The sequence below is a fragment of the Paroedura picta genome, chromosome 3 (assembly GCF_049243985.1).
Source record: "Paroedura picta isolate Pp20150507F chromosome 3, Ppicta_v3.0, whole genome shotgun sequence".
Lineage (NCBI taxonomy): Eukaryota > Metazoa > Chordata > Lepidosauria > Squamata > Gekkonidae > Paroedura > Paroedura picta.
This window is the reverse complement of record NC_135371.1, coordinates 76,685,989-76,713,313: the sequence shown is the minus strand read 5'-3', so window position 1 is coordinate 76,713,313 and position 27,325 is coordinate 76,685,989. Positions and strand designations below refer to the sequence as shown.

The 27,325-nt window shown below is 49.2% G+C and overlaps 1 long non-coding RNA gene across 1 annotated transcript; it reads left to right on the top strand.

Moving 5' to 3' along the window:
- The first annotated feature begins 4,767 nt into the window (after positions 1-4,767).
- LOC143832283 (uncharacterized) lies at positions 4,768-27,241 on the top strand. The gene is made up of 3 exons (XR_013229181.1): positions 4,768-5,746; positions 26,870-26,956; positions 27,094-27,241. It is a non-coding gene; the product is annotated as an uncharacterized LOC143832283 (long non-coding RNA).
- The last annotated feature ends 84 nt before the right edge of the window (positions 27,242-27,325 follow it).

The window sequence follows — 27,325 nt, the reverse complement described above, 5'->3', positions numbered from 1 at the left end:
ATTTCCCTTCCCCCTTCTGAGAATGTCTGTTTGTGCCTTCTTCCCTCCCCCCTGCAGATAGGATATTTATGGCAATCCCCCCCCCCCCCCCAGGATTTGGTATCAATCTTATTCAGTTTGTTAGTCCGTTTGATTTCCCTTCCCCCTTCTGAGAATAATAAATGGTCCGTTTGTACCTTCTTCTCTCCCCCCTACAGATGGGATAGTTATGGCAAGTCCCGTTCCCCCCCCCCCCCAGGGCTTGGTACTTCTCTTTCTTTATTGTTCTGTAGGTGAGTGTTCCTTTTCCTTTCCTTCTTCTTTCTTTTCTGTTTGCTTCTTTTCCTTGTCGCTCGGCTGTAGTGCAGGGTCGGCGATGGGCAGGCAGCAGCAGCAAAGGGTCAGGCTCTGTTTGGCGGCGGTTGGGCACGGGTGGTGGACGTGGCGCAGCTATGGCGAGGCGGAATCAGTAGAAGTCCAGGCTCCGTTCCTGCGGGGTCCTGGCTCTGATCGGGCGGCAGCTGTGGGCTTGAATGGAAGGCGAAGCGTGGTAATGGCGTCCTGTCGACCTTCGGCGGTGGAACAGCCGCAGCAGAGGGTCCGGCCCCGTTCACGTGGTGGCCGCGGTGCTGATGGTGGGCGTGGCACAGTAGCAGCGGTCAGCTGTGGCTGAAGTCCGGCTCCGCTCGGGCGGCTGCAGGAGGGTCCCTCTGCAGTAGGCCGTTTCCCGCAGCGACACTGACAGGCCGTTCCAGTGGATCTGCTGGTCGGCTCTCCCTGGCTGTTCTCAGCAAGCTCCAGGTTCCTCCAGCCGTGGGGCTGTTCAGGCTTGGTAGATGGTCAGTGGGCAGCCCCAGCACAGTCCTTGATGGCAATCCCGGAGGGCTTTGTTGTTAGCCAGCCGTTGTTGTTTTCGTTTGTTTTACTTTGGTTGGTTTTCTTACCGTTTCTGTTTTTCTTTCTTTGGTTCTTCTTATCTGTTCTTGTTTCTATTTGTTATTTCGATTCTTTTGCGTTTCTTCAGATATCTGTAGTTAAGTTGGTGGGGTTCTTTTTGTTTTTGTTTCTTTTTTTAGAGTGATCAATTCTGGGTGCTTTTTGGCGGCTATTTTTGGGCTGGGCCTGTTTAGTTTCAGGAGCAGTCTGATTTCATGACTGCTCCAGCCGCCCTCTTGTTGCTGGTCCCCTTCCAAAGTTCTCTCCTTCCCTCCTGTGTTCTTTGCTCTGGCTGGCTTTGAGTGTCTGCGTCTGTTTTGCCCCCCCCTCCTTCTTCCAAAGTACTCTCCTTCCCTCCTGTGTTCTGTGCTCTGGCTGGCTGTGAGTGTCTGCGTCTGTTTTGCCCCCCTCCTTCTTCCAAAGTTCTCTCCTTCCCTCCTGTGTTCTGTGCTCTGGATGGCTTTGAGTGTCTGCGTCTGTTTTGCCCCCCCCCTTCTTCCAAAGGTCTCTCCTTCCCTCCATTGTTCTCTGCTCTGGCTGGCTGTGAGTGTCTGCGTCTGTTTTGCCCCCCCCTCCTTCTTCCGAAGTTCTCTCCTTCCCTCCTGTGTTCTTTGCTCTGAATGGCTTTGAGTGTCTGCGTCTGTTTTGCCCCCCCCCTTCTTCCAAAGGTCTCTCCTTCCCTCCATTGTTCTCTGCTCTGGCTGGCTTTGAGTGTCTGCGTCTGTTTTGCCCCCCCCCTCCTTCTTCCGAAGTTCTCTCCTTCCCTCCTGTGTTCTCTGCTCTGGCTGGCTTTGAGTGTGTGCGTCTGTTTTGCCCCCCCCCTCCTTCTTCCAAATGTCTCTCCTTCCCTCCTGTGTTCTTTGCTCTGGCTGGCTTTGAGTGTCTGCGTCTGTTTTGCCCCCCCCCCCCTTTCTTCCGAAGTTCTCTCCTTCCCTCCTGTGTTCTCTGTTCTGGCTGCCTGTGAGTGTGTGCGTCTGTTTGCCCCCCCTCCTTCTTGCGAAGTTAGAATCATAGAATAATAGAATCATAGAGTTGGAAGGGGCCATACAAGCCATCTAGTCAAACCCCCTGCTCCACGCAGGATCAGCCCTAAGCATCCTAAAGCATCCAAGAAAAGTGTGTATCCAACCTTTGCTTGAAGACTGCCAGTGAGGGGGAGCTCACCACCTCCTTAGGCAGCCTATTCCACTGCTGAACTACTTTGACTGTGAAATTTTTTTTCCTGATATCTAGCCTATATCGTTGTACTTGAAGTTTAAACCCATTACTACGTGTCCTCTCCACTGCAGCCAACAGAAACAGCATCCTGCCCTCCTCCAAGTGACAACCTTTCAAATACTTAAAGAGGGCTATCATGTCCGCTCTCAACTTCCTTTTCTCCAGGCTGAACATTCCCAAGTCCCTCAACCTATCTTCATAGGGCTTGGTCCCTTGGCCCCAGATTATCTTCGTCGCTCTCCTCTGTACCCTTTCAATTTTATCTACGTCCTTCTTGAAGTGAGGCCTCCAGAACTGCACACAGTACTCCAAGTGTGGTCTGACCAGTGCCGTATACAATGGGACTATGAAATCTTGTGATTTTGATGTGATGCCTCTGTTGATACAGCCCAAAATGGCATTTGCCTTTTTTACCGCTGCATCACACTGCCTGCTCATGTTTAGTTTATAATCCACAAGTACCCCAAGGTCTCGTTCACACACAGTGTTACCTAGAAGCGTATCCCCCATCCAGTAGGCATGCTTTTCATGTTTCTGATCCAGATGCAGAACTTTACAGATGCAGAACTTTCCCACCAACTTTCCTGAACCTCTCCCGTCCACTCTGCCCAAACACCTTTACTAAAATCCAAGTAAATGACATCAACCAAATTATCCCGATCCAGCAAACCTGTTACTTGGTCAAAAAAGGAAACCAGGTTGGTCTGGAAGGACCTGTTGGAGACAAATCCATGCTGACTTCCTTGGATCACCAAATTGTCCTCCAGATGTTTGCAGATCGCTCCCTTTAATATCTGCTCCATTATCTTCCCCACAACAGAGGTCAGACTCACTGGTCTGTAGTTTCCCGGGTCATCCTTCCTTCCTTTTTTGAAGATCGGAATAACATTTGCTCTCTTCCAGTCCTCCGGGACATCTCCAGTCCTTAAAGAGGTTCTGAAGATGATGGACAAGGGCTGTGCAAGTTCTCTGGAAAGTTCTTTGAGTACTCTCGGGTGCATTTCATCCGGACCAGGGGATTTGAACTCATCCAGTGCAGCTAAATTCCTCTCGACAACCTCTCTATCCATGTTAACCTGCCACCCAGACACTGTCCTTTGGCTATGGCCATCTCTAGATGTGCCTAAACACTTTGACCTGTGGGAAAAAACAGATGTAAAATAGGCACTAAGCCTTTCTGCTTTCTCTGCATATTCCGTTAGAGTTTGTCCATCCGCACTCAACAGTGGGCCTATTGCCTCCTTTACTTTACGTTTGCTCCTCACATAACTGAAAAATCTTTTTTTGTTACAATGGGCTTCCCTGGCCAATCTTAGCTCATTCTCAGCTTTGGCCTTTCTTATGATTGATCTACAGTGCCTAGTAACCTGTCGATACTCTTCTTTAGAGCTCTGTCCTTCTCTCCATTTCCTGAACATTTTCCTTTTCTTTCTTAGTTCCTCTTGAAGTTCTCTGTTCATCCAAATAGGCTTCTTAGAGCTCCTGCAGTGTTTTCGTCTTTCTGGGATAGTCATTGATTGAGCATGCAATAGCTCCTGTTTGAGTAGCGCCCACCCTTCACATGCTCCCTTCCCTTCCAGCATTCTCGTCCATGGTATGACACTCATCATGTCTCTGAGTTTATTAAAGTTTGCCCTACGAAAAACCAACATCTGCATCTGGCTACAAGCTTCCTTGGCTCCCCATCTCAAAAGGAATTCTATGAGGACATGGTGACTTCCCCCTAGGGTCCCCACCTCCTTCACCTCATCCACCAACTCTTGCCTGTTGGTCAGTATTAAGTCCAGTATGGCTGAACCTCTTGTGGGTTCATCTTCTATTTGATAAATGAAATTGTCAGCCAGGCAGGTCAGAAACTTGCATGACTGAGGACGCTTCGCAGAGTTAGTTTCCCAGCACACGTCTGGGAAATTGAAGTCTTCGATCTATTCTGTTTTTTCTGAACAGTTCATATCCATCCACCATTACATTCCAGTCATGAGAATCATTCCACCAAGTTTCTGTGATGCCTACTAGATCATACCTTTCCATCAGCACGAGAAGTTCCAGCTCTTCCTTTTTTTTGCCCATGCTTCTGGCGTTAGTATAAAGACATCTGAATCCTTATACTTTTGGTTCCCTATGAGCTGGCATTGCCGGTTGGGCTGCCTCCGATCCTTTTCCTTCCATACACTCCATATGTTGATCGTCTCCTTCCCCAAGTGGCTTTAGTTTAAAGCTCTCCTGATGAATCTCCCCAGGTTCCTGCCAAACACATTCTTCTCCAGTTTCGATAAGTGCAGTCCATCAGGTGCTAGTAGGCCTTCCTCAAGAAAGCCTATCCCATGGTCCCAGAAACCAAATCTCTCCTGCCGGGACCAACTATGCAGCCAGTGATTCACCTCCATTATCTTCCTCTCCCAACGCATTTCTCTTCCCTTGACAGGCAAGATTGAAGAGAATACCACTTGTGCCCCCATTTGCTTGAGCTTCCTCCCCAGATCTTGATAGTCTTTTTAGTCTTTTTTAATAGGAGTTCTCTCCTTCCCTCCTGTGTTCTGTGCTCTGGATGGCTGTGAGTATGTTCGTCTGTTTCCCCCCCCCCCTCTTCCGAAGTTCTCTCCTTCCCTCCTGTGTTCTCTGCTCTGGCTGGCTGTGAGTGTCTGCATCTGTTTTGCCTCCCCCCTCCTTCTTCCGAAGTTCTCTCCTTCCCTCCTGTGTTCTCTGCTCTGGCTGGCTGTGAGTGTCTGCGTCTGTTTGCCCCCCCCCCTTCTTCCAATGTTATCTCCTTCCTTCCTGTGTTCTCTGCTCTGGCTGGCTGTGAGTGTCTGCGTCTGTTTTACCCCCCCCCCTCCTTCTTCCGAAGTTATCTCCTTCCCTCCTGTGTTCTCTGCTCTGGCTGGCTGTGAGTGTGTGTGTCTGTTTTACCCCCCCCCTTCTTCCGAAGTTCTCTCCTTCCCTCCTGTGTTCTCTGCTCTGGATGGCTGTGAGTGTCTGCGTCTGTTTGCCCCCCCCCCTTCTTCCAATGTTATCTCCTTCCTTCCTGTGTTCTCTGCTCTGGCTGGCTGTGAGTGTCTGCGTCTGTTTTACCCCCCCCCCCCTCCTTCTTCCGAAGTTATCTCCTTCCCTCCTGTGTTCTCTGCTCTGGCTCGCTGAGAGTGTCTGTGTCTGTTTTACCCCCCCCCCTTCTTCCGAAGTTCTCTCCTTCCCACCTGTGTTCTCTGCTCTGGCTGGCTGTGAGTGTCTGCGTCTGTTTTACCCCCCCCCCCTCCTTCTTCCGAAGTTATCTCCTTCCCTCCTGTGTTCTCTGCTCTGGATGGCTGTGAGTGTCTGCGTCTGTTTTACCCCCCCCCCTTCTTCCGAAGTTATCTCCTTCCCTCCTGTGTTCTCTGCTCTGGCTGGCTTTGAGTGTCTGAGTCTGTTTTGCCCCCCCCCTTCTTCCGATGTTCTCTCCTTCCCTCCTGTGTTCTCTCCTTCTTTCCTGTGTTCCCCATGTTATCTGGCCATTCGTGTCTTGCAGTGTCTCTCATCCGCAATCATCCGCAATCTGTCTTGCCCCATGTCTCTGTGGACGGCAAGGGGAGAAAGGTCGCAGAATGGAGCCCGCAGCATTTGATGTGGCTAGCAAGTCGAGGTGAGCATTCGGGGAGCTTCATTGGGGAGAGGGAGAGGGGGAGGGGGGAAGCATCAGACTTGTGTTCGTAGGGCTCACGGGTAAGTAGGAAGTCGGCCTGGGGGTTTCAATGGCGGCCCGTTGGCGGTGGGGCATTTGTTGGCGGCAATGGCGGGCAGTTTTGCAGCACACATGTGGCGGAGGCAAAGGGGTGTGTGGAAGGTTCGGGAGGCGCGAAGCGGCTCCCGATAGCAAGCAGCAAGCATCAAAATGGAATCTCTGGGCATATGGGCTAGACTGACAGTTGGAGGGGCCAATTGGGAGCCGCATCGCGACTCCCAATTAGCCACTGTAGAGTTTTTATCATGGACTCGCCCTGCCCATTCTCCGCCCACTAAGCCCTTAGGGCTTTATTCTTACCGCTCCCGTGGTTTACAGATAATAACAGATTTTACCCTTATAAGTACTAATTACTTTGCTATTTTTTTTCTTTTTTCTCTCTCTTTTTTAAGATAATAACAGACTGGTTGTTTCTTTTTCTCTTTCGTAAGTGCTTATGTACAACAAAAATAAAAATAATATATTAAAAAAAACTGAATTTCCACGATCCAGCAAACCTGTCACTTGGTCAAAAAAGGAAACCAGGTTGGTCTGACAGGACCTGTTGGAGACAAATCCTTGCTGACTTCCTTGGATCACCAAATTGTCCTCCAGATGTTTGCAGATAGCTCCGTTTAATATTAGCTCCATTATGTTCCCCACAACAGAGGTCAGACTCACTGGTCTGTAGTTTCCTGGGTCATCCTTCCTCCCTTTTTTGAAGATTGGAATAACGTTTGCTCTCTTCCAGTTTCTAGCCTGTTCTTGAAGTTTCTTTGTAATACAACAGCTATTTTCAATTCCCTTATAGAATGTCCTGGAAGGTTGAAGTGTTCTCCCACAGGTTTTTCAGTCTTGTGGCTTTTGATGTCAGATTTGTGTCCATTAATTCTTTGGCGGAGGGTTTGACCTGTTTGCCCTATGTAGAGAACAGAGGGACATTGTTGGCACTTGATGGCATATACCAAATTTGAAGATGAGCAGGTGTATAAGCCTTTGATGGTATTGGTGACATTGTTAGGTCCAGTAATTGTGGCATTGGAGTATATATATAGTAGCAAATTTGGCATTTGGGTTTGTTGCAAGCTCTAGTACAAGAGTCCATGTTCACATTCGATGCTGCATCGTTGTGGGTGAACTTGTTTGAATAGTTCAGGATAGTCTAGGAAAGTTAGTTAACCTCACAGAATTTCAGTGTCCAAAGATCTGCCACCATTTCTCTGGCCCAGGGATGACAAGTGCATTTTGTCCCATTTCTCAACAATAAATACATTTTCACATTTGCAAGTGAGAAAGCATTATTGTTTTCTCATCCTCACTTTTCTTCTCATATAGCCTTCAAGGAATTCATATGGGAAATTGGGCAAACTAATGAAGTCACTGTGCAGAGCTGTGTGAATGCCTTAGGGTTGTATTTTAGTTTCTTTTGGCTGCCTATGGTTTCCTCAAACCTTCTGGCCATTTTCATTTAGTGAGAACAATTTTATGGTTTTAAGACAAATACCTCTTGACACCTGCTCCTTTCTTTTTTCTTTTTATGTTTTGCCACTTAAGGATTCACCACAACATGCGAAGGTGCACAGGTGAACATTCTGAAACTGAAACAGCAATCCACCTCCCATAGACCATGTCAATTAAAAGGAAACTTTTTTATTTTAAACAAAGCAAGGAAAGTAATGCAGCCCCCTTCCCTTTTAACAGGAAAAAGTCTGCATGACATAAAACTTGGGTTTTCTGTACCTAGCAGTACCTCCGAGACAGCTCAAGGAGATGATGACTGATTTAGGAAAGTAAATCTTCAGTAAACGGAAAGGTCTCTTTGTCCAGATGGATTTTATAGCCACAATCCACTAAGTTCATATGCATAATCAACAGATTGATATAAAAATGTTTCTTTGGGCATATAAATAAGCCTGGAAGGGTTATGCTAATTCCACTAAGAAGCCCACTATATGCAAATGATGATGGTTGACTAGACCAGGATGAGAAGAGACTTCATCCATCCCGTGCTTTATTCTCTCAGGCCTATCCTGTTTGCATATCCAGATATGCGTATTGTGATAAATTTGGTTATTTTGCTTATTGATGACAAATGTTCATTTCCAGGAATTTCTGCCACCAGCATGGTGACCAAAGTGGAAGCACGCACAACACAGCTAAATGGTATACACAGTAAATAGCTCTTCTGGGACTGCCCTCTACAGTTTACATGAACTCACCCCCTCAGAGTCTCTCTCCATCTTTGTGTGCACATGTAGACAAACAGCACATTAGAAAAAACAGTTCTAACACAGTCCTATCCACAATGTGGTCATTTTCTAGAAGAAAAGGAATTTGTTTTCCTATGCTGATAGCAACAAGGAAGCCTCCCACCATTGCCCACTGACTCTCCCCACCATCATTCAGGCAGAGAAAAATTCTCAGCGAACAGGTGGTGGTGTGATTGGCTTCCTTTGGGAACCCTTGATGTCACTTCCGGCACAAGTGGGCAGTAACTTTAAATGTTAGGCATATTTATTTCATGCATCCAAAACTATATAGTTAAACCATAGAGTTTGGAGTGAATTCCACAGCATTGTTCCATATGTGATTATGGTACCCTCCAGATTGCACTGGAAGTGATGCGCCTGCACCACTAAGCTCCCTCCAGTTGCCATACTTGGGCTGGTAATGCTAGATCCCCATGATGGTGTTCCTGAGTGCCATGGTGCCCATGATTATGCTTTCTGATGTCCCAGTTGCTTATTCCTTTAAACAAAGAGCCAGTCCTGGCTTTCCTCCACTTCACTGTAGTAAGAGGTACTTTAGAAGACCACAGGAGTCATCATCTTTGGATCTCTACGGAGCAACCATTTGTAGATTAAGTCTTGAATTATAATATAAAAGCTTCATATACGTATTCTAAATACCGTATTTGCCAGCGTATAAGACGACTTTTCCCCTCTGAAAAACATGCCTCCAAGTGGGGGGGTCATCTTATACGCCAAGTGCACTTCAGTTGGGATAGATATAGCTGCCCATAGTGGCCTCCCGATGCTCACCCGGTGCCCATAGTTTAAGGTGACCAGAATTAAGGGACGCCGAGGCGGAGGTGGCAGCGGCAGCGGCGGCGGTGCTCCCCCCCCACACTGGGCTCACCAACTCTGCTGCTGTCTTGTGAACTCTTCCCGGCTCTGAACTCGCTGGGCCCACCAAACTTGTGCCTGCATGCACGCCCCACCTCGCCACAGCAGCGACGGGCCCTCCCTCCCACAAAATACTCTGAAGCGGGAGGGGGAGAGAGAGAGAGAGCTCCCGAAGGGCCAGCTGGGTGAGCCAGTGGCAAAGGAGTGGAAAGGAGGAGGATGCTGGGGGGGAGGTGCCAGCCTTTGCTCCCCTCCCTTTTCATGGTTTCTGGTGTTTTGAAGCTGCCCCCATTCAGGAAGAGAGCACACGCGGCCAGCCCAGCACGCAGGGAATGCTACTCCTTGATCTGCCCTCTGCTCGCTTGCTCACTCCCTCTTTGTTTGCAGTTAAATAAGCAGAGGAAGCTGTTTCAGTTCAATGCACAGACGCGGCGCCTCTGAGGGAGAGAGAGAGAGAGAGAGAGAGAGAGAGAGAGAGAGAGAGAGTTATCATTCTCCTCTCGCCTTTTTTTGGGGAAGGGAGGTAATCACTAATCCGAGCATACTTTCTTGCTTTCTTTTCTTTTTTTTATGGCTCTCTCTCTCTTTCTCCCTCTCTCTCCTCCCCCCCTTCTGATGTTCTTTTACATTTTATTTGGTGTGGAAGAGGGGGTAGTCTTATACGTCAAGTATATAACAAATTCTATATTTTGAGTGGAAATGTTGGGGGTGGTCTTATACGCCCAGTCGTCTTATACGCCGGCAAATACAGTAAATAAAATAGCTGCACTCATCCCAGGAGGATGCTTGGCTTGGGACTTCCCAGCATGTTTTTATTGTCTTCTTACCAAAGCCATACGAGGAATATAAGTATTCATTAACAAAAATCAAGTAGTCAGTGCTAAAGAAAGCAAGTTAACCCATATTTGATTTTTTCCCCCTAAATACATTCGGTTCCCGGTTGAAGAAAGATTCCCTAAAGCTTGACAACTTGATTTCTACTACTATTAAATGGTGTTTTTGTACCCATCTCAACTTGACAGCCATGACTCTTTACCACAATAATAATGAGTCACTCCCAAATAATGATACCCCATCTCCCTGTTCTGTCATTTATTTATGGTCCATGTAAACTGTCAATTAACAAATGAACAACTGGTTTGAGTTCTCAGGCTCCATGAGCAAAAGAGGTAACTTTGAATCTACGGGAGTAAAGGAAAAGAGCACATGTCAAGCTTGCAACAGTTGTACCTCTGGCTGAGCGCCCAGAGAGTGCTCCAGAGGCTGTAGCCAACCCAGGGGCACGGCCTGAGTCAAGCTATCTCCTGGTCCCACCTGGAGATCCAGCCAGGGAAGATCACGTTGAGGATTGGGGCCAGCATGATCCTCCAGATGATAAGCCTGGCCCCAGCCAGGCTGCTTCCCAGCCCTATGTACCAATGTATGTGAAACCATGGGACAAGACTGCATCTAGCTGAGAAGAGCACTCACTGGAGCAGAAGCGAAGTCAATGGAATGTAAATCTGACAGCTGTCAGAAAATCAGCATGGTGTCAGTCTAAATGGGGTCTAGCTGCAGCTCCTTCCTCAGATGAAGATTAGGTCCAGCTGCATACCCTCTGGCTGAAGGCTACCCCACCCAGCCTTTGTGTACTTTAGGAGAACCTTGAGACAATGGTCTGCATGGATGCAGTGCTTGTGCTCCATGCCCATTTACCTTGATGCTCAGTGTTCCAGTTTGCTATAGTGAAGCACTTTTCAACTGACTCTTGGTTCTTGACTGTGGCTTTTCACTGTATTTCCAGCTCCTGACTTCAGCTTTGGCTTCTGACTACATTCCCGAGTTCATCTTTGTCTTCTGACTTCAACCCCGACTCCTGACTTTGGCTTGCTCCTCAACTCTGCTGTTGGCTACAGCTTCAGCATTCTCCCTAGCCTGGCTTTGACTGTGCTCCCTGCTCCACCCTCCTTGGTGAACTGTCTCCCTCAGCTCTAGACTCCTTGGACTGGACATTGACTTGGAATTTGCCTTTCGATTTGGTCTTAGCTTCCTGGCCAAAGGTGTATTTAACCAGTAACCAGTGTGCGGACTGACAGGGCAGCACAGCACATTCGTAAAACACAGATGTTTTGAATGAAGAGAATACTGGATGAGGACCTTGACATGTTTTATATTAATTTTTAAAACAATTATTGCCAAGTTATATAATTGTATGCAGTTGTATACAGGACCATACATAAGGACATAGCCAGAGGGAGATTTTCCCCATCACTGCTGCCCTCCCCCTGAGAATCCCAAAAATCCTTTGCTGACTGAGAGAATCTTTGCAAGCTGAATGTGTGGTTTCATGAGAGCTGCAGGAAAGGCAGGTCAGACAGATCTACCTTCCCCTCTCTGCTAGAAGAAACAGTGTGATGGAGACCTCATATGCATGGCAGCAGCTACTGCACTCTGCCGCCATTCTGTTGCGGCGGGGCAGGATACCCCACCATTCCCCGTGTATGCACGGGGGTGGGGCATGCTGAGCTGCCCCGGCGTAGTGCACGCGCACAGAACGCCGGAGCCAGAAAGTAAGCCGGCGTGGCGAGGGGGAGGTTTGGACGGTGCGCGGGGGAGTGGGACCCCCTCCAGGCCCCCTCCACAAGCCCAGGTGGGGGCAGGGGGTCACCCCTGCTAGCTCTGGGGCTCCACAGAGCCTGCAGGGGTGCGTGGGACACCGTAGGGCTGGGGCTGGGTGGGCCGACAGCGCTGGCCCACTGCAGCCCCGGCTTACCCAGAAAGTTATGGAGATCCTGCATTTGCTGAACACAGGCCTTCCATAGCCCTGGGCCGGGAAACGTCTGCGCTGGCAGCGGCAGCAAGGGTTATCGGTGATTTTAACCGAAGCGCTGCTGCCGCTAGCATAGGCATTATGGCCCGTGCATAATGGGCCGGAATGAGGTTTCTGTTCACACCAAATGGGAAGTGCTTTTGCTGATTCTGACTTCTTTCTATAGCCTCTTTACTGAAATCCCCTTGGGAGTTACATTTTCAAGAACTATATAGGGACAATGCTGAAGGAGAATATTCTATCCAACCAATAGAAAACTTACCAACATGGACACGAGTATCTGAGGGTGAGATTAAGAGTTTAATAGCTCAACTGAAATTAAGAAAAGCTCCAGGGGAAGACTTAATCCATGCAGAGATGATCAAAAATAATTTGGAATTCTGGGCCCCTATCTTAGCTTCACTCTTCACCTGCATTGATGTCCATGGCTGCATACCTAAAGATTGGGGACTTGCAATTGCCATCCCAATTTACAAAAAAGGGAGGAAGAGTAATCCTGCTAATTATAGACCAATTAGCCTCCTCAACATAAACAGTAAGCTTTATGCAAGGCATCTTCAGTCCAAATTTCAGGAATGGATGGAACAGCTTGCTAAGGAACAAGCTGGCTTTAGAGAGGGCCAATCTAGTAGCGAACAGTGTCTGGTACTACATCACCTTATTGAGAAATACTCTTCCTGCTACACAACTTCCCTCTTTGTCGCTTTTATTGAGTTCAAAGCAGCTTTTGACTCCTTTTCCTGCGCCAATTTGTGGGAGAAAATGGAGAATTCTTCATTAGAGCGTTGGCTGCTTTATTTAATACACAAGTTGCATAAAGGGACCTCACTGTAAAGATGGTGAGGGGTTTGGAGACCAAGACATATGAAGAAAGGTTGGGGGAGTTTGGTCTGTTTAGACTAGAGAGGAGTATTTAAAAGGGTGCCATATGGAGGATGGAGCAGAATTGTTCTCTCTTGGCCCGGAATGGGATGAAATTAATTCAAAAGAAATTCCATCTAAACATCCAGAAGAAGTTTCTCAGTGGAACAGGCTTCCTCGGGAGGTGGTGGGTTCTCCATCTTTGGACATTTTTAAACAGAGGCTAGATAGCCATCTGATGGAGAGGCTGATTCTGTGAAGGCAAAGGGGTGGCAGGTTACTGTAGATGAGCGATTGGGGTGTGAATATCCTGCATAGTGCAGGGGGTTGGACTAGATGACCCATGCGGTCCCTTCCAACTCTATTATTCTATGATTCTTCATTGACAGTTTTATAATGATATACGTTCCATTTTTATTACACCACTAGATTTAAAGCCCATTTTATAACGAAATAAAATGGGTGCTAGAGGGTCCCCCCCCAGAGTCTGAAGGGCTCCACAGTAGGCAGGGATGGCGTGGGGAAATGTAGCGAGGTGGGGTGCGGCGTCCGTGGGGCCAGAGAAGCCTTAGTCCCCCTGGGACCGCAGAAGGCTTCTGCGGGGATGGGCTGGAAAGAAGTGGTCATACCTTTAGAGCGGGTGCGGAGCAGCCGTGAGCTGCTGCGACGGTGGGTCGCGGCCAGCCGTGAGGTGGGCGACCACGTGCAGCTGTACCACGGCGGTGGGGCAGGCGTGCCGCTGGCAGCAGCAGGGCAGGCGTGTTGCTGGCGGCGACGGCACAGCTGTGGTGGTGGAGGCAACGGAGTTGGCGGCGGTGGCGTAGCCGCGGCGCTGGCAGCGCTGGGGCAGCTGTGGTGTGGCCGGCGGGAGCAGCACAGCTGCGAGGCCGCTCTGCCAGCCGGGAGAAGGCTGGCCGTCCCACCCCCCACCCGAGGCTTTCTCGAGCTTTCTCCCGGCCGGCGAAGTGGCCTCGCAGCTGTGCCGGCCGGGAGAAGGCGGTGCGGGCCACCCCTCACCCGTGGCTGTCTGGAGCAGCCGGGCAGATTCCCTGGGCGGGTGAAGCAGCCAATGGGGAGCCGCGCTTCGCGCGGCTCCCCATTGGCTGCTTGGGGCGGGATGGACACTCGGAGCTTCGTGGCTCCTGATTGGCCCCTCCGAGTTTTTATCCCGGACAGGCCCCGCCCTAACTCCTCCCACACAGCCCTTACTGCTTTATTCAGGCTGTTTAAAGATGCTCACAGAGTCCCAGGCGTTCAGGACAATTTTATACCTCCCTCACAGACCCGAACTGTTCTATCATGTATAGTGTTGCCGGGTTCTCTGCTGCAGCCATGAAAAGTCGGCGAAAGTTGACTAGAATTTAACTGATCCAGAGAGCTGTGATTAGAACAATTCCCTGTATTTCCAACCAGTTTTAATTTATATTTTAGTAGATCTATGGTCTAAGCTGCTTTATATATTATTTTATGAGTAAATCCATGTTTTTGGCTACTTTATTTTTTGTAACTGCAAAATTGCTAATTTTGACATTGCTGGTCTATGACCATAATAAAGATATGTATGTATGTATACTGAAATCCCCCAACTCTCAGCAGAGTATTTTTGGGAGCTTGCAGGAGGCTCTTGGGGGAAGGGGAAGTCTGAGAGACATCTGCCTCCATGAATCCTTTCTGTTCTTGCTATCATGATGTCCAACCCCACAGAATTAAGCAGCTCAACAATTCACTAATTCATAGTACTGACAACCAGGTGGTAGCTTCAGTCCTTTCATCCGAATAGGTGTTGCTGAGAAATATGAAATATTCCCTAAATCATATTTGCACCTCCTTTCAAGTTCCTTAACTTTCCTTATTAATCATTCAATAATATACCCAGAAAGCTTCTGCTTAGAGGGTAGTTCTATTTTATCAGGAACTATTCAACTCAGAATGAATTCAAAATCTATTTTTCCAATTAAAACTAGAATCCTAGGCAGATTCAACTGAGAGCAAAACCCAGGGGGACGTACTCCTGAGTAAATTTGCATAGGACTTGATATGAAAAAATGACAGTAAAAGTTCTTTTGATTTTGAGGAAAGATCATTTTACGAGACTCACTGTCACAAATAATTTACAGTACTATAATAGCTGGGCCACTGCTCCATGAAACCATGGCTTATTTTAATTATGGCTAGCTCATGAACCCAAGTAGGGGTGATAGTCCCCAGGTTGAACCTGAGAGACCCTGGAATTATAGCTCATCTCTAAACTAAAGAGATCAGTTGTCCTGGAGAAAATGGCTGCTTTGGAGGGTGGATGCCACAACATTATACAATACTGAGGTGCCTCCCTGCCCCAAATACCACTGACTCCTAGCTCAACCTCCAAAGCCTCCAGGTATTTCCCAACCTCGAGCTGCCAGCCCAAGTGGTTTCCCATTTTGGAACTTTTTCAGTGGTTCCATAATTGTTCTGCTGTGGGCAACTACTAGAAGGAAAAGATGACACCTTCCCTGTGTTCAAGAAAGCTGTAAAGCAGTTTTATTTCAATATTTTAAGTTGATTGATGGTGCTGTTGAGATGATTTTTAAGCTGATATTAGTTGGTATGAATATCTCACTTTCCCCTCCTCCCTATTTTAAGCCTCTATGCTTAAGCATGTCTGTAAACTGCTGGGAGCCCATGAGGTAAGGACAAGAGAATTTTTAAAAGGGAATATAATATGAAGTGTGCCAAAATTTCCTGTTTCCATCCACTTGCAGTGTCATCTGTCCAAAGGTGAGCTGACAGAACTCTGAGGCTTCCAAGAGGGGTCTGTATGCATTAAATTCCTATGAGTTGCTTCCAATTTATAGTGACCCTATGAATTAATGCCCTCCAAAATGTACTATTATTTACATACTCAGGCCTTGTAAATGAAAGGCCATGACTTCCTTTATGGAGTCCTATACTGTGTCCCTTTAATCTCCCTTGCTTATGCATATTAAACAGTAATCACTTCTCCATATTTACTTAATTACTTCTTGATTATTTGATGCCCAGCACTAGACAATGGATCCTTACTGGGGTTTTCCTACCAAAATAGATGGGAAAGACTTTATTCCTTTGGTTTGCAACAAAAACAATTGCTATTTTAGGATCACAATTACTCAATTAAAATATTACAATCATGAAAACAGTAAAAATCAATTAATCAATTTTGCTGCTAAACAGACTGTCATTAAAATAATAATTAAAACCTCTTCCCACACACACATGCACAAAGAATTGGGGAGAGGGGGAGCTGCTTAAGTGTCCACTTAGGATCACTAGTGAACAGGAAATATTTAATTAAGCATAGTGCAACAGAAACAACTGGGAAGTAATAAAATTGCATGGAGCTTTGTTGAATAGATCTTACTTCCAAGTAAATACATAGGAAAACTAGCAAATTATTTAGTGCTCATAGGGTTGCTAGCCATGTGTTGTGAAATACCTGGAGATCTGTGAGGTGGAGCATGATAAGGGCAAGGTTTGGAGCATAATGCTATAGAGTCCAGCTGCAGGTGAACTGAGCTCTGCTGCCTTGAGATCAGTTGTAATAGAGGGAGCTCTCCAGCTACCTCCTGGAGGTTGACTGCCATATCTGTCTGTGGAACCATTATCTCATTTCCATTTCCAGGTGACTGTGTGAAAAACAAGCCCTTCACCAAAGTAAAATTATCTTGGTGCAGAAATAAGCATTAGAAGAATTTTGCAATAAGTAGGTTTTGAGAGTGTGCCTTATGGCACAGAGAGGATGGGCTTTCTGAGAAGGGAAATCTGCATTCAAAGCCCTGTGAAGCTTATGAATCTATCAGGTTAATCACCACTGATTCCAGCTTCTCTTTATCATAGGGCTGTTGTGAGAATAGAAAGGGAGAAACCAGTGTATATGGTGCTCTGAGTGCCTTGCTGAGGAAAGGTGAGATACACATAAAAAGTAATCAACAGCATGGGCTTCCAAACATGCTGTCAGGAGAAATGCCTTCAAGGTTTCAGCACGATAATGGGAAATCTTGCAATTGCCTCCTATTCCCTTGAAGCAGTGCTGATTGAAGCACACAAAAATAACCTATTATAGGATTTTGCTATACTTATTAGAGTATAGGGCTGCTGTATGCTACCACTGGGAAGGAGGAAATGAGCTGATTTTGTTATCCTCTTGCTTAAAGTAACCTGGATCAACATCAGGGAGCAGAAGTGTAGAAGGTTATTAACCACAGATGCAGCAGTTCTCCTTCAGCTAGGACCTCTGGGGAAAAGCAGTCAAGACCATTACTTCACCCAGTCATGTGTCAATGTAATCTGCTGCAGGAACCAGGACACGTAACTGCACACTTACACTGAAACTCAATCTGTCAGCCTGGGAGAAATGATGTTAGCAAAATGGCATTTCAGCCACTAGGGAGCGCACTCTGCTTGGCAGTAGGAACTAACAGAAAAGAGAAGGAGAGGTAGGGCCCTCTGGGTAAGAAAGATTTTGTTATCAGTAATAGGGGAATGGGACTGCAGAAGTGGGTGACAGGAGACATTTCAGCATGCGAAAATAGAAAACTGGTAATTTGCTGTAGTCATGAAAGAATGCAGAGCTGACTATTTCTATAGCTACACTGTGCACAGTATTCAGTAGCCAAGTTATTGAATAGGGGTGTGCACGGCTAATGTGAACCAAAAAATACTCATAAAAAACCTTATTGGTATTTGGGAGGTATTCAATCAAATTTTTTAAATGTTTGCTATTTTTCTGGCTACTGAAATGTCCAAGCCCCCCAAAAATCCCAAAAATATTTGAGATTTTTTTGAAACCGATGGATAGACAGAGTTAAAAGGCCAAAAGCATTTAAAGGGACTAAAATTCTGGGCCATTCCGCACAATCTTAAAAGTGGCTATTTGGTTGCCGTTTCTGAAATAACTACTTAAAGTAGCGAAAATTGTCAGTTACACACAGCTGCGTTTTTTGCGGAATTTGTCACTTTCACTTTGCGGTATTTTCGTAACCCACAGGTTTCCAGTCTCGGTCTTCTCGCCACAAAGGAGGTCCCTTTTTAGCGCTTCTTTAGTGGCCATCAGTCAAACAGCTGGGACACCTTTGACCTCCACCCACAAGCTGCAATCGGGGGGGGGGGGTTCCCTTAAAAAAAAACTCCAAAAAACATGTAGCAACGAATCACTGATAAATCATTGGCACAGTTGGACAGGGTTTCCAATGTTTCCTATGAAAAAATGTTTTATGAGGGATGCCTGTACCCTGCCCACAGTACACGCCCACAGATTACCTGCCTATGGGTACCCAGGCAAACACGTGGTCGGCCTCACTCTTTGTTCTCCTTGCCTCGTGGCCACCGCACAGCTAAACGTAGCAATCGGGAAGCTTATTCTTGTGTTGCTGGCTAAGATGCTAGCAATAGCCCAGCGTGTCCGTTCTGCTGTGTTGTGGATGTGGTCTACTTTCTGAGAATACAGACTATGTGTGGACAGAAGGAGGGCCATCACTAGAAGCAAATCTCTAAGGGCACGCATGGTGGCTAGGAAACGCTGATAAGCTCTATCAGAGGTCCGGTTCCCCAGACAGTTCTGGGTGGACGAAAGATCCACCGACTGGTGGGAAAATTTTGTGATCTCGCTGGGATTGCAAACTGGATTGCAAACTTCAGAATGTCGAGGGGAACTTTTTTTGAAATTGTGGAAGCTCTCCGTGGGCGCATGGAAAGGCAAGTAACTGGCATGCAATGCCCTATTCCTGTGGGGAAAAGGGTGGCAGCCTCCTTGTGGTACTTGGCCACCCCACAGTACTTCTGGACAGTTGGCCAGCAATTCGGATTAGGAGTCTCTATGGTTGGCGAGATCCTGCTGGAGTTCTGCTCCGCCATGGAGGCAGAATTGTACAGCAAAGTGGTGTACCTTTGAGACCGGCTTGGAGTGGTGGGTGTCCTTATATCCCCTTTGCCCTTTTTTTTTTAACTTTTTAAAACTTTTGACAGGTGAGCAATGAATACTCAATGTTAACTTTGATCCCTGGTGTCTATTCTTTTCTTTTTCTTTCCTCATAGTATGGATGGGTTCGCCCGGTTGGGGTTCCCACATTGTTTTGCCGCGGTTGATGGCACCCACATCCCGATCCGAGCACCTGAGGGAAGCATAAAGGAGTACGGGAACAGGAAGGACTTTTGTTCTGTTCTCCTTCAAAGAACTGTGGACTTCTGCAGATGGTTTATAGATGCCGAGGTGGGGTGGAGTGGGAGGAGGCATGATGCCCTTGTGTTCCATGAATCGAATCTCAGGGCAGACATGGATGAAGGGGTCTTTGTCCCTGGCAACCCCACCGCCACCATAGAGGGAGTGTGTGGAGATGGAGCCTACCCCATACGACGCTGGCTCATGACTCCCTATATGCGGCCAAGGACAAATGTGCAGAGCTACTACAACCTCAAGCACTCCCGCGTGTCAGGATCAGTGCCTGTTCCTGCCATGAGTTGACATGGGTTTCTCCATGTTTGTTTGCTTTGCCTTTTGCCTTTTGCCTTTCTTTTTCTGGGGCCGCTTTGTAACCCAAGGCCCATATATTATGCTTGCATGCCTGAAATCGAAACTGTTTTGTTGCATCCTGCTATCTCAGGGAGCTGTGAATTATTTGTCTTTTGAACCTGCCGGCTGGGTCTGCCTTTTGTAACCATAACATCTTATCTTGTCCGGAGACGACCAAGGACGTGCGAGAAGTAACACTATGGTTTATGGCACCTGGTGCCCCCTCTCCCCCTTCCCTGGGAACTTTCAAGTTTTAGGCGGGAGAACACTATTGAAAAGGGGAGGCAAATTTGGTCTCAGGCAGATTTGACTTTCTTAGCTTAGGTGTATGAAGTAACTTCTCAATAAACGCTTTCTTTATTAAAGAAGCTTGTTGTGAGTTCTTGCAACGCTTGACATTAAGTCAAATCTCACAATACCTTTCGCCTGTCAGCATGCAGGATGAAGGCAATATCTTTAGTGAGCAGGACGAGGACCTGTATGGGGATTACACACAGGATGAACTGGCCGCGTTGGGCTCCTTTGGCTTGGGGATGGCAAAAGTCCTGAGTGAAACTACCCCGGGACCCTCAGTGTTCCTGGAGAGACACATCACTGAGCGCAGGCGGCTGTCCAAGCACGAACACCTGACTGGTGATGAGCTGTGGCCCGACAAACTGCCCGCTGGGGTGCCAGACTGAGGGACGGCGGTGACCCTGGAAGTGCAGGAGCTACAGCAGCAAATAAGCCGTGTGACCGACTGGCTGCACACGGTGTCGGGCGAATTGGCACCAGAATCTCAGCGCGAGGCGAGGCGCCTCCTGCGGGAGTTGCAAGCAGCCGCTCGACGGCCGAGTGGTCGGCGATCCTCGGGGGTGCATTCGACCCTGCGAGAGCACATGGCGATGGCCGCCGGCGCAGCAGCTGGGACCGGGACCGCGATCCTGGAAGCGGCGGGGGCCGCAGCCCACTCTTTGGAAGAAGAGGATGACTACGGTGACCTGGGAGGCGCCGCAGCGGGAGGGAGAGGAGAACCCCCGGCGGGGGCCCGAGAAGAGGACCAGGCCGGTGTCGGAGGAGCCGGAGCAGCTCAGGCAGCGGCAGCGGCTGGAGCAGCGGGAGTGCCGGGGGCAGCTGGAGTTGTCGTCACAGCGGGCGTTGCTGCTGCGGCCGGCGTGGCTGCGGGGGTGGGACGTGGGGTGCACCCGCGTCCCCGAGGGGCGAGACAGCCAAGGGATTGGGCCCATGCCCAATTACCACCGCAGCTTCGTGGAGTGGAAATGCGGAGCACCTACAAGTTCAAGGCCCGTTTCTCAGGGGACCCAGCGGCTTTCCCAGGGTTCCTGGTCCATCTCCAAGCCTACATGATGGACATGGGTTTTACTTTCCAGGATGACGCCGAGCGCATCTGGTTTGTGGGAGAGTGCCTGGAGGGCGAAGCGGCGAAGTGGTTCATGGACCTCTATCGCTACAACCCCAGGGTGGTGAGAAACTACAACCACTTTGTGAGAACCATGCGCCTGATGTATGTGGACCCGTTTGAGAGGGAGACGGCGGAAAAGAAGCTGAAGCCGATCAAGCAAGGGTCAAAGTCGGTGGCTGAGTACTCCTGGGAGTTCCGAAAGCTGTCAGTTTCGGTACCGGAATGGACGGAGCCGCAGAGGGTGAATGCTTTTGTAGAAGGGCTCTCTGGAAACCTGGCCCGCAAGTGCCTACACCTGGACGACCCAGCGACCGTGATGGGCTGGGTGCACCTGGCAGGGGAGATGGAGAATCGTTTACTGCGAGCGGCTGACCTCGGCGGTGGAAAGTAAAAGGCAGGTGTGAAGACCTCTACACCCAAGAAACCCAAGCCGAAGGGCAAAGTGGATTCCAGCGAGCGGGCCCGCCGGCGCGAGAAAAGGTTGTGCCTGGGCTGTGGCCAAGCAGGGCATTTCCTCGCTCAGTGCCCAACGAAAGTGTGGGGAGCAAACCCTACCGAAGCCAAATCAGCGGGAGGTGCCCCAGCCCGAGGGTCGGTGACGAAGAAACCGGCTACCCAAAAGGCCGTCCGGTCCCTCCTGGCTCTGGAGGGGGTGGCGCCTGCCGCGGCGGAGTCCAGCGACAGTGGCCCGGAGGAGGGCTCGAATTCCAGCGAGCTGTCGGGAAACGAAGATGACCTGCTGTGAAGGCGCCCCGCCAGCAGGTCCAGGGCAGGGGCAAACGTTCGGTGAGTGATTCCCCCTTGGTACTTTTGCCGGCCACCCTCACGGAACCCAACTCGGGGAAACAGTTGGGGGTGCGCTGCATCGTGAACTCGGGCTGCACCAAAACCCTGGTGAGCCCAGCATTGGCCGAGACTTTAGGGGTGGGGAAGGTACCTTTGAGGGATCCACTACCCATCACCCAGCTAGACAGGGAGTGTGCCCCGGGGGGGGGGGGGGAAGCGACAGTAAAAATGCTCCCCATCGATCTGGACATTGATAAGCATTGGGAGCAGATACAACCCCTGGTGGCCCCCCATTCCGCCTTCCCCTGTGTACTGGGTTTGGACTGGCTGCGCGAGCACGATTCCACGGTGAAGTGGAAGAAAGGGACTGTGAAATTTTCTTCCCCGGGGTGTAAGCGGCACCAACGGCCCTCGCCGCTTCAGGAAGGGCCGGTCATTGCCACGATTGCAGGGTCTGGGGTTTGAGGATGTGTTTGCAGAAGCAGAGTGCAACCAGCTGCCCCCCCGCTGCAAGACAGATTGCGCGATTGAACTTAAAAAAGGGGAACCACTCCCCAAAGCCAAATTGTACTCCATGAGTCCGCGTGAGATGAAGGAACTCAGGGAGTTCTTGGACAAAAACTTGGCCAGGGGTTTCATTCGGCCGGCCACCTCCCCCTTGGCCGCCCCAGTCCTTTTTGTAAAAAAGAAGGACGGCTCCCTACGCCTCTGCACGGACTACCGGGAGTTGAACGCTGTCTCCACCTGCAACGCTTACCCCTTGCCGCTCATCAAAGACTTGTTGGGACATTTGGGGAGGGCGAGGATTTTTACAAAGCTAGACTTAAGGGAAGCCTACTACCGGGTCCGCATAAAGAAGGGGCATGAATACTTGACGGCTTTTAACACCCCCCTGGGCCAATTTGAGTACACGGTCATGCCGTTTGGCCTCGCCGGCGCTCCGGGCGTGTTCATGAACATGATTAATGAAATTATGCATGATTTGTTGTACCAGGGGGTTTTGGTGTACATTGACGACATTTTGGTGTATTCAGACAAGCCGGCGGAACACGTGGAGCTGGTCCGGGAGGTGCTTTGCAGGCTGCGAAAGCACCAGATGTTTGCCAAGCTGTCCAAGTGTGAATTCCACCGTGATTCGGTGGAGTTCTTAGGTTTCAGAGTTTCCAAGGCAGGGATTGAGATGGATCCGGGGAAGGTGAAAAATCTATTGGCATGGGAACCGCCCAAGACGCGTAAACAACTCCAGAGTTTCTTGGGGTTCACCAATTTTTACAGAACCTTTATCCCGAATTTTGCCAAGGTGGCCCTTCCCTTAACGGACTTGCTAAAAACCAAGGAGGGTGGGAAGGCGGCTGCGCAACCAGGCTCAAGTGGACGCCGCTCTGCCAGAGGGCTTTCGAAAGACTGAAGGAACTTTTCACGTCTGAACCGGTGCTGGCCCACGCAGATCCAACCAAGCAGTTCACGGTGCAAGTGGACTCCTTGGACGTGGCCATGTGGCCGTGATCCTCCAGGAAGGGGGGGATGGGAAGCTGCACCCGATTGCCTACTTATCAAAAATGTTTTCGGGGCCTGAACGCAACTGGGCAATCTGGGAGAAAGAGGCAGCGGCTGTAAAATTGGCGCTGGCTACATGGAGACATTGGTTGGAGGGGTCTGCTGTCCCATTCGTGGTCTGGATGGACCATAAAAACTTGCAAGCGCTCAAGCAGCCCCGCTCTCTGTCCGCCAAGCAAATGCGGTGGGCGGAGTTTCTCTCCCGGTTCAACTTCTCCCTCAAGCATCTGCCTGGGAAACTGAACTTTCTAGCAGACGCCCTTTCGCACCTGCCGCAGTACAACAGCAAGCGAGACCCATTGGTGGACACGGTGTTCACACCCGCCCAGTTGGGGTTGGCCGCAATGACGCGCAGCAAGTCGAAAGGGGGCATCCCCGTTACCGGAGGGTAGGTCCAAAAGGAGGTCCTTCAGGACACTGAATTCGTCACACTGCGTTCCATTTTGGTCGACAAGGGGTGCTTGTTTTTCCAAGACGACCGCCTCTATGTCCCTGCCACGGCGCGGGGGGACATTTTAAAATTGTGCCATGATTCTAAGGCCGCAGGATACTTCAGCTTCGTGAAGACTTTGCATTTGGCCAGACGGCACTACTGGTGGCCTTCCCTGCGGGTGGATGTGGAAAAATATGTGCAGGGGTGCCCCACTTGCCTCGCCTCCAAACCATTGGGGGGAAAGAAACGTGGTTTGCTGCAACCTTTACCCACCCCGTCCTGCCCATGGTCTGACATGTCAATGGACTTTATAACTGACCTCCCTCTGAGTCAGGGTAAAAGTGTGATCTGGGTGGTAGTGGACGCCTTTTCCAAGCAAGCCCATTTTGTCCCTTGTGGGGGGTTGCCCTCGGCTGCCAAACTAGCCTTCTTGTTTGTCACCCATGTTTATAGACTACAAGGTATCCCTAGGAGATTGCTCTCGGATCGGGGCCCACAGTTTGTTGCCAAGTTCTGGCGGGAGCTTTTGCGGCTGCTGGGGGTGGAGCAAGCCCTCACCTCAGGTTATCACCCGGAGTCCAACGGCCAAACCGGACGGGTGAACCAAATTTTGGAACAATACCTGCGCTGATTCATCAATCATCAGCAGAACGATTGGGTCACCCTCCTGCCGCTGGCTGAGTTTGCCTACAACAATGGGGTTCACGCTTCCATGGGGATGTTTCCTTTTAAGGCGGTCTATGGCACTGACTTATTAGCGGTCCCCACCTGGGAATTGGTGTCCTCTGATGCCCCTGATGTGACCAAATGGGCTAAAGACATTTCCATGGCTTGGCCCTCCATTATCTCCAGCCTGGAAGAGGCTAAGCAATCGTATAAGGCTCAGGCGGACAAAAAACGTTCGCCCAACCCGGTTTGGGCTGTGGGGGACCAGGTCTACCTCTCCACAAAAAACCTCCGTTGTCAACAACAATCCCGCAAGCTGGGCCCCAAATTTGTAGGACCTTTTTCTATTACTAGATTGATCAATGATGTGACTGTGGAATTAGAATTGCCAAAAACTTACAGGAATGTGCATCCGGTTTTTCATTCCAGCTTGCTGAAACGTGCCCCCCTGCCGGACTCTTGGCACCCTCCATGCTCAACGCCGGTTCCTGTTTTCATCGATAAGGACACCCACTACGAAGTCGACCAAATCTTGGACTCTCGTCTATACAAAGGGGGGCTTCAATATTTGGTGGAATGGAAGGATTTCCCTTCTGGAGATAGGGAATGGGTGGATGCGGCGCATGTGAAAGCCCCGTGGCTACTTCGTGCCTTTCATCGGGCTTATCCCCATTCCCCTTGACCTGTAGATGCTGGGTGAGGGGTGGGGGCTGATTTTGGAGAGGAGGAATGTCAGGATCAGTGCCTGTTCCTGCCATGAGTTGACATGGGTTTCTCCATGTTTGTTTGCTTTGCCTTTTGCCTTTCTTTTCCTGGGGCCGCTTTGTAACCCAAGGCCCATATATTATGCTTGCATGCCTGAAATCGAAACTGTTTTGTTGCATCCTGCTATCTCAGGGAGCTGTGAATTATTTGTCTTTTGAACCTTCCGGCTGGGTCTGCCTTTTGTAACCATAACATCTTATCTTGTCCGGAGACGATCAAGGACGTGCGAGAAGTAACACTATGGTTTATGGCACCTGGTGCCCCCTCTCCCCCTTCCCTGGGAACTTTCAAGTTTTAGGCGGGAGAACACTATTGAAAAGGGGAGGCAAATGTGGTCTCAGGCAGATTTGACTTTCTTATCTTAGGTGTATGAAGTAACTTCTCAATAAACGCTTTCTTTATTAAAGAAGCTTGTTGTGAGTTCTTGCAACGCTTGATACCGCGCAAGGAATGTTGTGGAGCATGCCTTTGGCCGCTTGAAGGCTTGGTTCTGTTGCTTGATGTCCAGACTACATGTGCATATAGACAATGTGACACCATTGATCATCGCATGTGTCATCTTGCACAACATCTGCAAGGACAAGGGACATCACATCCCATCCCCGTGGCTGAACCAGAACCTGTATTCCTTGAGGATGCCATCCCTCAAGCCAGAAAAAAAAGGATCTATGTGGAGGGGTGCAAGGTTCGGGACGCTATAGCCAGTTACCTTTACAGAAATAGGAGACGGTTTTGATTCTGATTTTCTGCTTATGTGTGCTTTGTTAAATAAAGTTTAACGTCCTTTGTTCAACCTTGCCTTCAGCCACTATCTTTGTGTTGTTTGACTAGGTAGCCGTCTAACAACCAGTGATTCTCTGGTCCAAAAGCACTTTAACAGACCTCACTGTAGTAACTCCCCAGTGAAATTGACAAACACAATACGGAAGCACTTTACAGGCAAGGGTTGGGGAGGCAGCTAGCCAGGAAGTCCTGGCGACACCTATTCCACTGGAGGACTGATTTTATTTGATGTTCCAGGGAATAATTCCATTGGTGGACAGCATTGATACATTTAAACTTTTGGAGGTTGCTGGGAGCAACGCATATTCATTGCCTAACCATCATTCCAAAGATGTTGAAGCCACGAAAGGGGTCGTTTTGCCAGCGAGCCAAGTCTGAGGCACTTTTGGAGCTGGTGCTCCAGTCCAAAAGTATTGGCTGCCTTATGGCCAGCACGCATTGCCACACTAAGGGGGCATATCAGGTGCTGGCCACGAGGATGAGGGAGAGGGGGGTACGTCCAGACCTGGGAGCAAGTCCAGACAAAGTTCAAGCGGATCAAGTTTGACCGGGCGGGGGGGTGTTCTGCAGCCAAGTGGAAGGACAGACTTCCATGACAGCATGATGAGGATATGGGAGAAGGCTGGGAAGCCCCCCCTCGAAATGCGGAGATATATGGTTAATTTCTGTCTTCCTTCTGCTTATACTATTACCCTTAAGCATGACTTGACTGTGGTGGGTATAATAAGCCTCTTCCCCCAAATGCTTCTATCTACTTTGGGACAGCAGTTAGATGCTGTTATTTCCAGCAGAGATTACCAGCCAGTAATGTAATACCATGACATTACGGACTAAAAACATGTTTCATGGTTATTGCACTGTTTGAAGGTTTGCCAGCAATCTAAAGGCTCTGATAGCAGTGTGGTCTTCAAGTTTGTACAAGGTTGGGTTTGCGTGCTTAAATTTATGAGACCTCCTTTCCTCAACAAAGCCACAGAGTCCCCAGTGAAACTTTCCCAGCCTACAGCCAGCCAGCAGGAAGGGGGGAAAGAGGAGGAGGAGGAGGAGGAGGAGGAGGAGGATCCTTTCATCTCTAGCAGAGCAACAGGTGAGAACTGTAATTCTTTAAGGGAGACCCCTGTGTGTGTACACCACATAAAGCCAGAATGAAGACCTCTGTGATCCTTTTATTTTAAAGCAGAGATAATCAGGAGGCTAGGCTGGCATCAGTTGAGGGTCTCCTGGAGAGACAGAGTGTGAGTTGTGAACCACTGCTGTAGTGTGGATTGTGGTGCTAATATGTGTTCCTAATGCAGGTATATGGCTTATCATGTGTTTTCCATACATTTGCAGGGCAGGCAGCAGTGGCTGACCTAAGAGGGGAGCTGGACACTCAGAGGCAGCTCATGGCTGAACTGCACCAGAAGGAGGAGGATGCACGTAGGTTCAGCACACCCACTAACCCCCCCCCCCCCCCCCGCCGCACTACATACTGTGGCTATGTTCCCTACAAATGATCCTCAAGTCTAAAAACTGTCTGTGGCATTAATGTTTATTTGTTTTTCCTCCCTACACAGTGAAAAAGAAGGTGGAGGAGAAACAGGAGGAGGACAGATGGAAGAAGAGGGCTTGGGGGACAATGTCCAGGCTTGGGCGCCAGTTAAGGGAGATAAAGGAGGGAGGAGAAAAAAGTCCCTCTAAGCCTAAGGTGGCCATTAGGAAAAATGAAGGGAAAAAATGTAGGGGGAAACCGGGGGGGGGGGGGGGGCAAAGAAGAAGGTGGTGCTGGAGAGGGGAGTAGTGGTCTTT